This window comes from Glycine soja, chromosome 9 (genome assembly GCF_004193775.1).
Source record: "Glycine soja cultivar W05 chromosome 9, ASM419377v2, whole genome shotgun sequence".
Classification (NCBI taxonomy): Eukaryota; Viridiplantae; Streptophyta; class Magnoliopsida; order Fabales; family Fabaceae; genus Glycine; species Glycine soja.
In genome coordinates, this window is record NC_041010.1 from 13,220,838 (window position 1) to 13,239,225 (window position 18,388).

Consider the following 18,388-nt stretch of genomic DNA (forward strand, 5'->3'; position numbering starts at 1 on the left):
GTTATTGGTGATTTTGAACATCCTAACTTTGAGCATTATAGTTTTGAACATTCTAATTTTGAACATTCTGAGAACATGACACAACCTCCACCCCGTGAGAGGACTCTAAGGGAAATGGTTGCACCTGATTTCACCTATGAAAGCTTGTGCATCCAATACCCTGATGAGGATGTCCCATATGTTCTCAAAACTGGACTGATCCATTTGCTTCCAAAGTTTCATGGCCTTGCAGGTGAAGACCCGCACAAACATCTAACAGAATTCCATATTGTCTGCTCCACCATGAAACCCCCAGACGTCCAGGAGGATCACATATTTCTGAAGGCTTTTCCTCATTCTTTAGAGGGAGTGGCAAAGGACTAGCTATATTACCTTGCTCCGAGATCTATCACGAGCTGGGATGACCTCAAGAGAGTATTCTTAGAAAAAAAAAATTTCCCTACTTCCAGGACCACGGCCATCAGAAAAGATATTTCAGGAATTAGGCAACTCAGTGGAGAGAGCTTATATGAATACTGGGAGAGATTTAAGAAACTATGTGCCAATTGTCCTCACCACCAGATTTTTGAGCAGCTTCTCCTCCAATATTTTTATGAAGGACTCAGTAACATGAAGAAAAGTATAATAGATGCTGCCAGTGGTGGAGCCCTTGGAGACATGACCCCTGCTGAAGCCAGAAATTTAATTGAGAAGATGGCTTCCAACTCCTAGCAATTTACTGCCAGAAATGATGTTATTGTCATTAGAGGAGTGCATGAAGTAGCCACGAATTCGTCTTCATCAGCAGAGACTAAGAAGCTTGAAGGTAAACTAGATGCCTTGGTTAACCTGGTAACCCAACTGGCCATGAATCAAAAATCTGCACCTGTTGCCAGACTCTATGGTTTATGCTCCTCTGCCGACCACCACACAGACCTTTGCCCTTCTGTGCAACAATCTAAAGCAATTGAACAGCCTAAAGCTTATGCTGCAAACATCTACAATAGACCTCCTCAACCTCAGCAGCAAAATCAGCTAAAACAAAACAATTATGACCTCTCCAACAACTGGTACAATCCCAGGTGGAGGAATCATCCCAACCTTAGATGGTCGAGTCCTTCACAACAGAAGCAACAACAACAGCCTTATTTTCATAATGTTGCTGGCCTAAGCAGACCATATGTTCCTCCACCAATCCAGCAGCAACAGCAACAACAACAACCCTAGAAACAGCAAACAGTTAAGGCTCCTCCACAACCTTCCCTTGAAGAACTTGTGAAGCAAATGACTATGCAAAACATGCAGTTTCAACAAGAGACCAGAGCCTCCATTCAGAGCTTAACTAATCAGATGGGGAAGTTGGCTACACAGTTAAATCAACAACAATCCTAGAATTCTGAGATATTACCTTCTCAATCTGTCCAGAATCCCAAAAATGTGAGTGTCATTGCATTGAGGTCGGGAAAGCAATGTCATGGACCTCAACCAGCAACATCTTCCTCATTCGCAAATGAACCTGCCAAACTTCACTCTACTCCAGAAAAAGATGATGACAAAAATTTAAAGAGTAAGTTACTTAACAATTTCTATGCAGGTGAATCTAAAGAGAAGCAGCATATCCCTGGTAATTCTGATTTACAGAAGCAGCATATCCCTCTTCCATTCCCTCCAAGAGCAATTTTCAACAAGAAAGTGGAAGAGGCAGAGAATGAGATCATGGAAACATTTAGAAAAGTAGAGGTAAACATACCTCTGTTGGATGCAATAAAGCAAATTCCAAGATATGCTAAATTCTTGAAGGAGTTGTGCATTAATAAGCGGAAGCTTAAAAGAAGTGAAAGAATTAGTATGGGCAGAAATGTCTCCGCGTTGATTGGTAAATCTGTTCCCCAAATCCTTGAAAAATGTAAAGATCCAGGTACATTTAGCATACCTTGTATTATAGGGAATAGTAAGTTTGACAATGCCATGCTAGATTTAGGAGCTTTTGTCAGTGTGATGCCTCTGTCTATTTTTAATTCTCTATCTCTTGGTCCCTTGCAGTCAACTGATGTGGTAATTCATTTAGCTAATAGAAGTGTTGCCTATCCTGTTGGTTTCATAGAGGATGTCCTAGTTAGAGTTGGTGAACTGATTTTCCCTGTTGATTTTTATATTTTGAATATAGAGGAGGGATTTTCTAAAGGATCAGTTCCCATCATTCTAGGCAGACCTTTTATGAAAACTGCTAGAACTAAGATAGATGTATATGCAGGCACACTATCTATGGAGTTTGGTGATATAACTGTTCATTTTAATATTCTTGATGCTATGAAACACCCATCTGAAGATCTTTCTGTATTTCGTGTTGAAATAATTGACCATATTGTTGATGAATACATGATTGATCTTCATTCTAATCTGCATGCCTGTCACTCTTCATGCATTGAATCTGAATTTGATATTGATTGCATGTCTGATGTTTTACCTCTTGAGATTTATTTTATAAAGTCAGATAGAACTAACCATGTTTTAGGAAGCATGCATACTTCTAACTTTCTTTATGAGGTACAGGCTGAGAAACCATCTCTTTCTACCCCTATCCAGCCGGCCACACCAGAATTGAAGCCTCTACCATCAAATTTAAAATATGCTTACTTGGATGGTAGCAAAAGTTTTCCAGTAATTATATCTGCCTCCCTTGCTGATGAGCAAGAGGAGAAGCTGTTATCAGTTCTCAAGAAGCATAAGAAGGCTATAGGTTGGACCCTAGCAGACATTCCTGGTATTAGCCCATCCACATGTATGCATCGAATAAATTTAGAGGATGGGGCTAAACCAGTAAGACAGCCACAGAGAAGACTCAACCCGGTGATTCTTGATGTAGTGAAGAAGGAGGTAACCAAGCTTTTGCAAGTTGGAATCATTTATCCTATCTCCGATAGCCAATGGGTGAGTCCCGTCCAGGTAGTCCCGAAGAAAACCGGCCTCACCGTGATAAAAAATGAGAAGGAGGAGCTGATTCCTACTCGGGTGCAGAACAGTTGGCGAGTCTGCATCGACTATAGGAGGCTGAACCAGGTTACCAAAAAGGACCATTTTCCCCTACCATTCATTGACCAAATGCTTGAATGCCTGGCAGGTAAATCTCACTACTGTTTCCTTGATGGCTTTTCTGGTTATATGCAAATCACTATTGCTCCTGAGGATCAGGAAAAGACCACATTCACCTGCCCCTTCGGCACTTTTGCCTATAGGAGGATGCCTTTCGGCCTGCGCAATGCCCCTGGTACCTTCCAGTGGTGCATGATTAGTATTTTTAGTGATTTTTTAGAAAATTGCATAGAGGTGTTTATGTATGATTTCATTGTATATGGATCCTCTTTTGATGTTTGTTTGGATAGTCAGGAAAAGGTTTTGAATAGATGCACTGAAACTAACCTTGTTCTAAATTTTGAAAAATGTCATTTTATGGTTGAGCAAGGTATAGTTTTAGGCCACATTATTTCCAATAAGGGCATTGAAGTAGATCGTGCAAAAATTTCTGTTATTTCACAATTGCCTTACCCCTCTTGTGTGTGAGAGGTGCGATCTTTTCTTGGTCATGCAGGATTCTACAGGCGCTTTATAAGAGATTTTAGCAAAGTAGCCCTTCCACTATCCAACTTGTTGCAAAAGGAGGCACCTGATTGGACAGCCTCATTTGAGCTAATGTGCGATGCATCCAATTATACATTGGGGGTTGTCCTTGCTCAAAAGATCTCCTTACTTCAGCTTACTGCTTTTCCACCATGACTTAGGGAGTTTTTCTTTTCCTATCTCCTTCTTTACTTTTATTACATTTGTCCGATTCTATTTGATGGTTTAATTGCTTTTAATCTTTTACTTGTGCTACATTGAGGACAATGTTTTGTTTAAGTATGGGGGGAGTGTTCTTTGGTTTTGCTAGTTTTCTTAGTTTTGTTAATTTTGTTAGTTGTGTTAAATTTGCTAATTTTGTTAGTTTTGTTGGGTTTCTAGTTTAATATTTTAGGTCAATTCTGTTTGCATGTACAACTTTGCATATTTTTCTTTGAATTATAGAATATGTTCAAGTAATGGGTAATTGTTTTGAAAATAAAAGTCGCTTGACATTTTGTGATTTGAAGTCCTTGTTTTTCCTCTACATGTCATGATAGTTTTGAAAGCTCTTTTCACATCCCCGGTTGAACGTGTCATACATGGCCAAAATGGCGACGACCGGGCTTTCCTTGCCATGATGAAAGGCGAGGAAAGCGTCAATCGCTGCTAGGTCCACTAACCCTTCCATATTTGGAAAGAAGACACCTCCAAAGATCAAAAGCGCCAAGATGTCAATAAAAGAAGCCCATTCGCCTTGATTTTGCCAAGGCCTTTGCCCTTTCCTCCAAACACTTCCTTGGTACTCCGACTACTCCATTTCTGTTTTGCTTTACATGGTCCAACTCTTGTGTTGAGATTTTCACTACCTTGGCAACTCTTGTCGTGGAGGGATAGAACCCAGAGAAAAGATATGGCTTCCTTCCTCCCAGTGGGCATCCCGGGATTTCTTCAAACTCTTTCACAGTCGGCACTAGCTGGAAGTTCTCAAATGTGAAGCACCTTAGGGGCTGGTCATAATACTGGGAAAGGGATGAAATCGGTTCCATGGAAACTTCTACCCTAGCTAGGTCCCAAATCTTACCATAGGCTTTGCGGAAGGCTTGCCGTTGAAGTTGACCCATTAATTGCCCCAACTCTCGTAAACTAGTGACCTCTAAGCTCTTGATTTTGACTTGATAGAACCTCTTTTTAAGCGAAGGCTTTTGACTTGATCCCATGTTTTACTAAAGTTAAATAAAATCTAGTGCGAATCAAAACTCCGACATCTATCATGGGTGGAATGGATGAATGCATGAAGAAATGCATATGACACAGATGCAATTTACGAATACGGGGGCCCGAGGAATTGTCTCCTTCTTAGATACAACGTCTAGGGGTAGCAAAGTGCCCTAACATACGTTTTTAAGAAGGCGACACAGACCCTCCGTTGGTTTGTTTACAGAGGGGATCAAGACAGAACCCATATGCGATGCATATGCAAAAGACGCAATGCGGGAATGTACATAGTATGACAATATTCACTGAACATAAGCAAAAAGGTATATGATACTTATGCCTGGCAGTGTGAAAAATGGCACGCAGCGTGTTTGCTCTGTGCCCCTATTTAAGGGACCTATAAGGGAGAGAACTAACTAGGCATTTAGCGATAACCCCCCAAGGTAGTCATATCTTTCTTGATGGTTTCTAGAGGTATTATCCTCTTCGAAGAACATATTGCAGCAGTAGGGACTACTAGCAACAATAAGTTTTCAAAGAGAAAAGCTCTAGGTGAGGGTTCACTGTAATCAAGCAAGTCGGAGACCTAGCATGATCACAGATTCACCTCCACTCCTTATGTTCCCATGAACCCGGGTATAGGGCCCTTTTTCACTCACAGTGTGTGCAAATAGTGTTGGTGTTTGTGTGCATCAAATGAATAAATATTTACCTCATGCATACATTTTAAAACGCACTAAAAGCAATAAAGAGTTTATATACACAAGAACATAATGAAGGGAAACCAACAAAGGGGTAAGTCACGATAAAACATTGCACAAGATTAAATGGCCTAACTCTCTAAAAACAGTCCCCAGTGGAGTCGCCAACTGTCGCAACCTACCCTTCGGCGGGAGGGCGACGCGAGACTCGCGGGATGCGTGTTCCACGAAAGGAATACGCGCGGAGTCGTCACCAACGTTTATTTGAGGAAAACGTCGGAAAAACCGGAAAAGACGCGATCTACGAACTTTTAAGTAAAAGGTTCGGGAGTTGTATTTACGCACGGGGAAGGTATTAGCACCCCACACGTCCGTCCCAAGGGACGACAGCCTTTAATCGAATGTGCGAACGTGACTTTAATTTTTATGTTCCCTTTTTCTGTCTTTATATCTTTTATACCCTTTTTATATTTTTCTCTTTTTGTGGTCGACAAGGGTGTTTCCCTTTGCTCCTACGTATTCCTCAATTGCGATGAGGAAATCAGACCTACGTAGTTCTTTCGGAACAAAGTGTTTGGTTAAGTTGTTTTTGTCTTTTTTTGCAAAAATATGTTTTTTTTGAACAAAAGGTCATTTAAGGTGTTGGACCATTAAACGGTCTTTTGATTTTGAAAGGAGAGAAACATTAAGGCGTTGGACCATTAACGATCTCTTGGGGTGGTCGACAAAAGCAGGGCTTTTGCTCCTACGTATCCTCAATTGCGATGAGGAAATCAAACCTACGTAGTTCTTTCTTATCAAGTGATTCTTTTTTACTTAAGATGTGATCATTTTAAGGCGTTGGACCTTAAAAATGATCCATTTTACTTAGTAAGAAATTGAAATGACAAACTTCAAAAACCTATTTTTATGGACGAGCTTGACTAGGCGAGTTGATTTTAGCCTTAGTTTCACTTTAGTTATTAGTCAATTCGGTTAAGAATGAGAAATCCCAAAGAGAAAACGTCCGATTGATTTTCCGCTTTATTTTACTAAAAGATTTTTTTGATTATTATATTATTTTTTACCTCTTTTTGATTTCCAACGTGATTACGGCACGACCGAACGGTCGGAATTTATTTTAACCGAAGTTAACGGATAATACAATTCAAACGTTCGGTGGAAATTTATTTTATTTTTAAGTTAAGCGAGAAATGACTTAAGTAAAATGGCTTAAGCACGTCAAAAGGGGGTATAAAAAGTAAATGGAATGAGAATAAAAATACACAAAACACAATGTGGACCACCACGGGTACATAGAATGAATCGAAAAGCTTGGTTCGAGGTACTTACCCGTTGAAGATCGAAGAACGAATGAAGAACGTCGAAGAACGGTTGAAACCTTTGCGAAATTCTTCACGGAAAACGTTACGGAAACGTTTCGGAAGCGCCTCGGCTTAGATTTTCTTCACGGAAACAATTTTTCCAAGCAAATTCGAAAGAGAGAGAAGTGCCTAAGGGGCTGAACCCTTTTCTTCTTCACTTCCTCCCCTATTTATAGCAAAATAGGGGAGGTGTTTGCCGCCCAGCTCGCCCAGGCGAGCCAGGTTGCTTCCTCCAGAAGCAACAGCCTTCTGGAGGAATATTCTAGAGGGCCCAAGTGGGCTTGGGTGCTATTTGCACCCCCATTTTTACTAAGTACACCTCCCTCTGCTTTTTTTGGTGATTCTTTTTTTCGTAAAGTTACGGAAACTTACGAACTTCGTAACGATACTTGTTTTCTTTCCGTAATGTTACGGAACCTTGCGGATTACATAATCATCCCCTTTTTGACTTACGGAATGTTACGAAATCTCACTTAATTATGCAACGATGCTTCCATTTGATTTCCGGTGTGTCACGGAAACTTACGGATTGTGCATCAATATTTTTTTGGTTTTCCGGCATGTCCTGGAATTTCACAAATTGCCTAATGATGGGTGCCAAGCACCTCACAAGGACCAAAGAAAGGTCGCATGTCATCAAGCAAAGGTCCCCGGACGAAATTAGGGTATGACACTAATTTCGTTCCTCTCGGTTGACGAGAGTCGCGGGTGACCATAAAATTTCCGCATGTAAATGACTTGTTGTTCCCGGAGGAACAAAAGGTGCAGAAGACTATGTCAGTCTCTGCATGTCATCGGGCCCACCGCCTCTGGATGACACAAGGGTGCAGAATGACCAAATTTTGTCTCTGCGTGTCATCGGGGCCGCCGCCTCCGGATGACAAAAGGGTGCGGATAACCGTAAGCTATCTCCGCGTGTCATCGGGCCCGCCGCCTCTGGATGACAAAAAGGGTGCGGATAACCGTAAGGTATCTCCGCGTGTCATCGGGCCCGCCGCCTCTAGATGACACAAGGGTGCAGAATGACCAAATTTTGTCTCTGCGTGTCATCGGGCCCGCCGCCTCTGGATGACAAAAGGGTGCGGATAACCGTAAGGTATCTCCGCGTGTCATCGGGCCCGCTGCCTCTGGATGACACAAGGGTGCGGATAACCGTAAGGTATCTCTGCGTGTCATCGGGCCCGCCGCCTCTGGATGACAAAAAGGGTGCGGATAACCGTAAGGTATCTCTGCGTGTCATCGGGCCCGCCGCCTCTGGATGACACAAGGGTGCAGAATGACCAAATTTTGTCTCTGCGTGTCATCGGGCCCGCCGCCTCTGGATGACAAAAGGGTGCGGATAACCGTAAGGTATCTCCGCGTGTCATCGGGCCCGCCGCCTCTAGATGACACAAGGGTGCAGAATGACCAAATTTTGTCTCTGCGTGTCATCGGACCCGCCGCCTCCGGATGACAAAAGGGTGCGGATAACCGTAAGGTATCTCCGCGTGTCATCGGGCCCGCCGCCTCTGGATGACACTAGGGTGCAGAATGACCAAATTTTGTCTCTGCGTGTCATCGGGCCCGCCGCCTCCGGATGACAAAAGGGTGCGGATAACCGTAAGGTATCTCCGCGTGTCATCGGGCCCGCCGCCTCTGGATGACACAAGGGTGCGGATAACCGTAAGGTATCTCCGCGTGTCATCGGGCCCGCCGCCTCTTGATGACACAAGGGTGCAGAATGACCAAATTTTGTCTCTGCGCGCCATCGGACACGACTATGTCTGAAAGGCAAAGGGGTGTGGAATGACCAAATTTTGTCTCCGCGTGTCATCGGGCCCGCCCCCTCTGGATGACAAAGGGTGCAGAATGACCAAATTTTGTCTCTGCGTGCCATCGGACACGACTGTGTTTGAATGGCAAAGGGGTGCGGAATGACCAAATTTTGTCTCCGCATGTCACATGACCTCAGGGTCAATACGACAGATCTTGTGGGGCGGTCGACAAAAGCAATGCTCTTGCTCCTACGTATCCTCCAATGAGGAACTCAGACCTACGTAGTTCTAGATAACTTGTGAGACTTGAAAAAGTCTTTACCGGAAGATGCTGACATATCCGGAATGATGAGGTGCGGATAACCGTAAGGTGTCTCCGCGGGTTACCAGCTCTTGGGTCATGACAGCAAAAGGTGGTGTGGTCGACAAAAGCAAGGCTCTTGCTCCTACGTATCCTCCAATGAGGAACTCATACCTACGTAGTTCTGGATAACTTGTGAGACTTGAAAAAGTCTCGGTGTTTTCTTCACTAAAATGCAAACATGCTTTAGTAAAGAGATAAATATTCCAACTGATTAGAGCAGCATATGCTTTTTTTGAGTGAAAAACAATGCGTTTACCGGGGAAGGAGAGTCTGTTGATGAAACCCCCCCATAACCATAAATGAGATTTTGGATGTCAGCATTTCGTTTCTAAATGACCATTTAGAGGAAACACTGGGTTCGACAAAAATAGAAGAAAATCACTCAAAGTGTATCAATCTCGCACAAGTAAGTGTTTCGTCCTAATTCCGAACCATAGATATGTCATGACTTGATTTTGCAATTTATTTCCTATCAAATCAAAAATTACATGCGTGATCATGGATCAATAGGACTTCCCTTGGGAATGGGTTCTTTTGATGGGCTTTTCGGCTTTTGTGTGTTTTTGACTTTTGATTTTTGGTTGGCTTTTTCCTTTTCTGTTTTTGTTTAGTGCGGGGCGAAAAAGTCGCTAGCGCACAAGATTTTGGTTGGCAATTTAAAGGGGGAAGACCACTTTTAGGTCATGGTTTCCTTTTCTTTCTTTTGTTCATTTGGTGACAATTATGTATTGTTCAGATACTGTCTGGTCCAAAGACCTCTCCGCACATTTCTTCTGTTTTCTTTTGATCCTTGATCAGGAGCTTTCTTTCCTTCTTCTTCTTCTTTTTTTTCTTTTTTCTCCCATTCTTTGATTGGGAATTTTCTTTCTTTTCTTTTCGCTTTCTCCCACTCTATGATTGGGAATTTTCTTTCCTTTCTTTTCGCTTTCTTTGATTGGAAATTTTCCTTCTCTTTTTTTTGCTTCCGAGGGTAAGGATTGACATTCTCACCCTGGGTCAAGGTTTATGGTGAGTTAGGATTTTGGCTCAAGGCTTGTAGAATGGCTAGACATGATACATGTCAGGGCTTGGTTTGGTTCAAGGACAAAAAGGAATGCCCCACATTATTTCCATGACACAAATGCAAAAATGATGATTTGGAAACTTTATGCAAAACTGGTCATGCATGCACCTATGTGGACACTCAAGTGTCAAATTTTTATGGTCATGTGATGCTAGGGCTCAGGATTCATTTCCTCTATTTTTAGTCAACCCAATGTTTCCAAAATATGTTCTTTTATCAATTTGTGCATTCATCCGAGTCCATTTTGGGTGTCCGGGAAAATTTTCACAGCGTTCACCCTTCAGGTGTATACACATTTTTTTCAAAAATAGCTATGATCAGCGAATTTTTTCAAAGAAAAGTTGGAAGTCATCTCTTTTCAAAAGCATGTTGGTTTTTCAGCTAGACAACTTATTTTTCTTTTTTCCTCTCTTTTTTTTCTTTTTTTTTCATTGTTTATTTCTTTTTCTTGTTTGTTTTTGTTTTGTTTTTTTTTTTTCCTTTTTTTTTCATGAGGTATTTTGCTACCTAAACATGTGTATATTTTTTTGAGGTATTTTTGCTATATACATGCATATCCAAGGTATCTTGCTACCTAAACATACATATATATGTTTTGTAAGGTATTTTTGCTATATACATGCATATCCAAGGTATCTTGCTACCTAAACATACATATATATGTTTTGTAAGGTATTTTTAGTTTACATACATGCATATCTAAGGTATCTTTCTACCTAAACATACATACATATATTTTGTGAAGTATTTTTTGTTTACATACATGCATATCTAAGGTATCTTTCTACCTAAACATACATATATATATTTTGTGAAGTATGACTACCTTCCGAGCTTGCGCTTGTTTTATTTAAATTCCCAGGATCATGAGCAACTAGGTGCGTCCTACTATAAAAAGTGATCAAATAACAAGCATAGATTCAAAAGGTACTAGGTTGCCTCCTAGTAGCGCTTCTTTAACGTCTTTAGCTGGACGCCTTATGACTTGTCGGTCACTGACCTAGTACTTTGCTTACCTTTGGCTTTGGACTTGGTCGCCTATTGGTCGGCCATGTGGTGTAGGCAATACTCAAACCTTTTTGTGGATGAGCAGAGGTGAACTCTAAAGGTGGTGGCGGTGCGTCTATTGCCCGCTACCGGCCATCCCAATGCTACTGTGGTGTCTCGCCCTGCGCCCGTCTGGGGGCGCAGTACTTCTTGATGAAAGCCCGGTTAATGTGGGGCCTAATGACCTTGTTGGGGCGACGGGCACTCCGTAGAACTGACAGAGACCCGTATTTAGAGCTAGCAACTCCAAGACCCTGTTGGCCTTCTTCGGGTCCACTAGGTGTCTTGCGGGCACAATCCCTGCGAACAATAGATGACATCAGAAATCAGTTGGGGGAAGTGCATACTTACCTATGCCACGACGACATGAACTTGCTGGGGGGAACGGGCGCCCTGTAGGGCCGACAGAGGCCCGTAACCAGAGCTGGAAACCCCAGGGCCCTGTTGGACTTCTTCAGGTCCACTGGGTGTCTTTGTGGGTGCGATCCCTGCAAACAATAGATGGTATCAGAAATCAGTTGAACCATATGCATACTTACCCATGTCGGGACGACACAGACCAACTGATACTTTTGCAGGGGGAGATTGGCATTGCGGTCGCTGGGCAGAATGTTGCTAAGTAGCAATGTCATCTATATCTGTGTAAGAGTGGTCATGTTGGTGTGCATGATCCGCACTCGTCTCTTTGCAGCGGCACGGGTGAAATCTTGCCCCGTTATGCATAGTAGCTGTGTGATAGCCTCCCTCTTTGGTTGTGCTCGCACAGTTGGCCCTCCTCCAATATCAAGGGGTGGCCCAGGAATCGTTAAAAGGAAACTACTGGTCCCTTAACCGGGAGTGCAACTCTCGGTTAAGCATTTAAGGGCAGAGGACCTTAAATTCTCTTAAGGTGTGGATGTGGAGCACACTGAAAATGAGGACACGTAGCCCTCTGAAGGTGAGGGCATGCAGCCCTCTCAAGGCGAGGATGTGTAGTCCTCCGGAGGTGAGGGCGTGCAGCCCTCTGATGGCGAGGACGTGTAGTCCTCTCAAGGTGAGGGCGTGCAGCCCTCTGTTGGCGAGGACGTGTAGTCCTTTCAAGGTGAGGGCGTGCAGCCCTCTGTTGGCGAGGACGTGTAGTCCTCTAAAGGTGAGGGCGTGTAGCCCTACGAAGGTGAGGACATGCAGTTCTCTGATGGCGAGGGCGTGTAGCCCTCTGAAGGTGAGGGTGTGTAGCCCTCTGATGGCGAGGACGTGTAGTCCTCTCAAGGTGAGGGCGTGCAACCCTCTGTTGGCGAGGATGTGTAGTCCTTTCAAGGTGAGGGCGTGCAGCCCTCTGTTGGCGAGGACGTGTAGTCCTCTAAAGGTGAGGGCGTGTAGCGCTACGAAGGTGAGGACATGCAGTTCTCTGATGGCGAGGGCGTGTAGCCCTCTGAAGGTGAGGGCGTGTAGCCCTCTGAAGGTGAGGGCGTGCAGCCCTCTGATGGCGAGGACGTGTAGTCCTCTCAAGGTGAGGGCGTGCAACCCTCTGTTGGCGAGGACGTGTAGTCCTTTCAAGGTGAGGGCGTGCAGCCCTCTGTTGGCGAGGACGTGTAGTCCTCTAAAGGTGAGGGCATGTAGCCCTACGAAGGTGAGGACATGCAGTTCTCTGATGGCGAGGGCGTGTAGCCCTCTGAAGGTGAGGGCGTGCAGCCCTCTGATGGCGAGGACATGTAGTCCTCTCAAGGTGAGGGCGTGCAACCCTCTGTTGGCGAGGACGTGTAGTCCTTTCAAGGTGAGGGCGTGCAGCCCTCTGTTGGCGAGGACGTGTAGTCCTCTAAAGGTGAGGGCGTGTAGCCCTACGAAGGTGAGGACATGCAGTTCTCTGATGGCGAGGGCGTGTAGCCCTCTGAAGGTGAGGGCGTGCAGCCCTCTGATGGCGAGGACGTGTAGTCCTCTCAAGGTGAGGGCGTGCAACCCTCTGTTGGCGAGGACGTGTAGTCCTTTCAAGGTGAGGGCGTGCAGCCCTCTGACAGTGAGGGTAACTAGTACCCAAGGTGAGGACGTGTAGCCCTCTCAAGGCGAGGACATGTAGTCCTCTGAAGGTGAGGGCGTGCAGCCCTCTGATGGTGAGGACGTGTAGTCCTCTCAAGGCGAGGACGTGTAGTCCTCTGACGGTGAGGGTAACTAGTACCCAAGGTGAGGGCGTGTAGCCCTCTCAAGGCGAGGACATGTAGTCCTCTGGAGTGAGGGCGTGCAGCCCTCTGATGCTGAGGACGTGTAGTCCTCTGACGGTGAGGGTAACTAGTACCCAAGGTGAGGGCGTGTAGCCCTCTCAAGGCGAGGACATGTAGTCCTCTGGAGGTGAGGGTACTAGTGGTCCTCTAAAGGTGAGGGCGTGTAGCCATACGAAGGTGAGGACGTGTGGTGCTCTGATGGCGAGGGCGTGTAGCCCTCTGAAGGTGAGGACGTGTGGTCCTCTAAAGGTGAGGGCGTGTAGCCCTACGAAGGTGAGGACATGCAGTCCTCTGATGGTGATAGGTACAAGTACCCAAGGGTCCACCCTTATGAGAAAGCAAGAGATCGACTCATCGAGAGGGCCGGTCATCCCAAATCCACAAGATTTGGACATTAGATGTAGGAAATCTATGCAGTTAACATGATTTTTAGGGATGCAGATGCATGCATCCTTTGTCGTGAAATTTGGTAAATGCGGACTTCATATGAAACAATGCAATGTAATGGAAAGTTGTACAATGTTCATGACATTCTTTCCCTATTTTGTGATTTTGATTTTGATTTGATTTTTTTTGGAAAACACAAATTGACTGTCCTTTTGAAAGAGGTGATAGTCCATGCAACCTTATCCTATCTTTTGCAAATCTCTCCGAGAACTCCCTCAGAGTGTGTGTTCTGTTTGATTTAGTCATTTGACCATTTTGGAGTGACGGCAATGGAGTCGTTTGATGTTTAATCAATCCATTGAAATCCTAGGGTTTACCCCCTTTTTTTGTTGAAAACATCGATGGGTGAGAACTTTTGATCGGCCCCTATGTTCACTTGAGGCTCATGCACGGTGCCCCTCATTGCCCCAGTGTAAGGCTTTGAGGTACCAATCGTTGTCATTCGTCATGACCTTGTAGGAGGGAACCTATTGGGTGAGAACTTCTAATCTGCCCCTAGGTTCACTTGAGGCTCATGCACGATGCCCCTCATTGCCCCAGTGTAAGGCTTTGAGGTACCAATCGTTGTCTTGTTTTCATAGCCTCATAGTGAGGAAGAATGAAAGAAGCAGTTGATTCTTGCCAAAAGAATTTTCCAAGGACGAGAAATAGTTGAAGGATCTTTCAGTTGATGGATTAAGTCAAATGACTCCTATGTAGAAGCAAGATGTTTTGATGTCTTGATGATGCTAAAGGATCAAGTGCTTCTAAGTTTTATTCAAGAAAAGAATCCAAGAAAATCAAGATATATGATCAAGTTTGATCTCTTAGAATCTTTAGAAAGAAGTTTCCAAATTGAAACAAAAGGTTTGACCAAAGAATTCTATCATTTCAAATTGAGATTTGCTCTCTGGTAATCGATTACCAGCAGTTGAAAATGTTTTAATTCAAATTTTTAAAACCTGTAATCGCTTACACAAGTCTTGTAATCGATTACCAGAGGGGATTTTCGGAAAATAATTTCCAAGAGTCACATCTATTCAAATGGTTTATGAATGAGCATCAAAGGTGGCTTGGAAGCACGAATTTAAAGAGAGTTTTCATTGCCCACAAAGTTTATCCTCTCAAAAGATTAAGAGTTTTTCTGAACTGAACTGTCTTATCCTCTCAAAAAGATTCCTTGGTCAACCACTTGCATATTCAATAAGCAATTTTGATTGGTCTTCATTGTACCATCTATCCCTTTTTAAGAGAGATTTCTTCTTCTTATTTCTGAAAAGGGATTAAGAGATTGAGAGTCTCTTATTGTAGAGGATTCTTGAACACAAGGGAAGGGTTGTCCCTGTGTGGTTCAGACTTTGTAAAAGGAGCTTTACAAAGAGAGTGGAAAATCTCAAGTGGGTTTCTTGAGGACTGGACGTAGGCGCGGGAAGTGGCCGAACCAGTATAAATCAAGTTTGCATTCCTCTCTTCCTTTAAACTTCTTTTATTGCTATTTATCTTTTGCTTTAAAGAAGTTTATTTTGATTTGTCTTTTGAGTAATTCATGTTAAGGGTGCATTGTTAATCCAAAAAGAAAGAGTGATAGTTCAATTGAGGAATAGTCTTTGCATCTTAATTCAACCCCCCTTTTTCTTAAGGTAACTGAGGCCATTTGTCCAACATCCTATTCTTGACAACTCGCTTCTCTAAGAAGACAAACTTTCCGGAATGAGGTCACATGAACGTCTTGAAAACACAGTCAATCAAATGCTTTTTTTTTCTTTTTGAACCCCTTTTTTTTATTTTGGAACTTATTTGTTTTGAACTTTACTCGTTGTTTTACGGCAACCCCACCAACGTGCAAGACGAGTAATCTCTGATTGAACAGTCTTGGAAGTCCAAACTCAGGAGTGCAGGTTGCTTGAGCAAACTGACCAATGGCTTGCACTTGAAAATCCTGATGAGTCATTAGAGACATCTAATAACAGCTTTCAAAATTGCCCCATGTGTGGCATCTCTTGTCAATGTCAGGGTTTACACGCGATTCTCCTCAAATTTCAACCAGCCCGCATCAATTAGACCTTGCACCTTACACTTGAGGGTCATACAGTACTCAATGGAATGCCCCAGGGCTCCTCCACGATATGCACATGTTGCGTTCGAGTTGTATCCTTAGAAAAATGGGGGTTTGAGGGAACCTTGGTTGGGGTTATGGCTACCATTGAATTATTGAGTGGATATGGGATCAAGTTTAGCATATGACAACGGAATTTGGGGTGAATTCTACAGGCTTTTTGCTGCAAAATTCCTTTTTGTTGGTGTTTTTTGGTTTGTGCTAAAGGTGGTCTTCGTCATTGGAAGTGCGGTAGACAGGCTTTGTGGTTGATTTAGGGATGGCCTTTGTGGATAACTGGGTGGTGGGTAAGGAGGTTTGTTATTGGCTGAGTAATGACATTTTTGGGTTGGTGGGAAACTTGGCCGTATAGGAATGGCAGTCACAACATGGGTTTCTCCCTCTTTCTCACCCTCTTCATTTGCCCCAGTTTTCTCATTCGTCCAAGCAGGATGACTAAATTTGCCTTTTTTCAGACCCACATCGATCCTTTCACTGGCAAAGACCAAATCCTCAAAGCTTTGAAGGTTTTTAACCGCTGTGGAATGTGAGGGTTGTGGTTGTGGGTGACACTGAGGGCCCTCCAAAGTGTTTTGCAGGGGTATACCACCAACTGCTTGCCCTTCAGTGGCATATCCAAGGCAAGGCTCGAAGTCGGCTAGATTGTGGTGGGGCATTCCATGTGTGTCCCCCATGGTTTGAGAGATATGTGCTTGAGTTTATTGGTTCTCAATGAGTATCGGAGTAGAGTTATTGAGATTTTCATTGGGAATGTACGCCACATTGGGTGGTGTATAGTTTGGGAGGCAAGCCATATGGTGGGAAGGCGTGCTTGTTTTGAATTTGCACATCATGGGGTCATCCGTACTTCCTAAATCTTTGCCTACCATATTTGAGGTTGGATGATTCATTTGCTTGAGGCCAGATGGGAGTATCGGGTTCACCTTAGCGACAGCGCTAGTAGCGGCAACTATAACCGCATTGGCTTCCATTATCTTCTTCATGCTCATCATGGCCTCCATCATTGTGGCCATTTGCTCTTTCATGGCCTCCATGTCGGCCTTCATCTTCTCTTGCACCTCCTCTGCTTCACCCATTACTCTAGCTCTAGCACGAGTTCGGTAAGGACACCGTAAAGCGTGTCCTTTTCTTTTTTATAACAATGATTAAGTTCATTTTATCTTATTTTATTTTATTTTTCAAGGAAAGAATGTAATGAGCAATGCAACCAATGAAAAGCATGGATGTATGTGAATGATGTACAGTTGAAGTATTGTGAATTTTTACGCAGGATATGAGGTTGAATCAATTTAGATTTTCAACATGGTCCATGACATCTTTGTCAAGGTGAAACTGGAAGTAACAAGGACATCAACAATCCTAAATATGTTTGGCAGTAGACGAAGCAGTGATGTGACTCGATTCATCTTTTGCCCCAATTTTGCAAGACGGTTACTTCCATATTTCAACTTGACTTGATGAACCTTTTTGTAAAAGCATGAGCTTGGTTCAACCCTATAATCCAAGGAATGGCAATTCTGATCGCCAATACTTCAACAACATCTCATAGGGATGAATGACTCGGGCATACTTTAAGCTTATGCACGGAAAATGTAATTATGAAATTGAGATGCCCGAAGAAACACCATTTCCTAGTTAACCATGCATTAGGTACCATGTTCAATTATTTTGTTTTGTTGTTGTGTGTTTTTTTTTTAGAAATGGGTTTATGATCCCAACATGGTTGGCTCATGGTGCCTAACACATGCAACTAAGAATGTAGTGTGAAGTTTCACGCTTCCCCTTTTTTTTGTTTTTGTTTTGTAGAGGAAAACAAATGGTATGCAATTTTGCAGATTAAAAAGTTTGTTGAACGCATATGCATGATGATGCCATGACTCATGCAAAATGTGAGGCTGGAATATGATAATGGACAAATGCAGGAACGATATGTTTATGATGTTATGAAGAGATGCTTATGCGATGCATGATATGAACGCATTTTACGGACACGAGAGCCCAGAAAATTATCTCTTCTTACTTGCGCATTTGGGGGCGCAGTGCCCCATGTGTACAATTAAGAAGGTGATAGGGACCTTCCGGCTTCCCATGACAAAGGACGAGACCAACATACAATGCATGCTAGGGATAAAATGCGGGAGTGACTTGATTCGCACTGATTTTTGGAGTAAAAACGTGGGATAAACTCATTTTATTCAAAAAGTTATAACTAGTCAAGATCTGAGCGACAATACAAACTTCCTAGCGGTTTCCAATCATATGGTCCATTAAGTCTATCATATGCTGACAATAGCTGAGAAGTCCGTGGATCTCCTCGGGGGCGGAGTAGGTGTCCGCCACTGCTTTGGCCTTGGCTAGCAATCGGGGAAGTTCTTGACTCCTGTTCAAAGTAAGAGCAAATCGGTCCGTCCACATTGTTGCCTCTTGGTGCAATGAATCAATTACCCTTTCCCTTGCTTCCCTTTCTGCTGATATCTTGGCGTACTCATCCTCTAGCCTTTGCTCGTGAGTCGCCGCTAGATTTAGCTTCTCTTTGCACTCATCGATGATGGCCCACATATTCC

At 43.5% G+C, this 18,388-nt stretch overlaps 1 non-coding gene across 1 annotated transcript; it reads right to left on the reverse strand.

Annotated features, from left to right (window-relative positions):
- Positions 1-456: 456 nt before the first annotated feature.
- On the reverse strand, positions 457-563 carry LOC114369088. Its single transcript, XR_003657546.1, has one exon. It is a non-coding gene; the product is annotated as a small nucleolar RNA R71 (small nucleolar RNA).
- Positions 564-18,388: the final 17,825 nt, after the last annotated feature.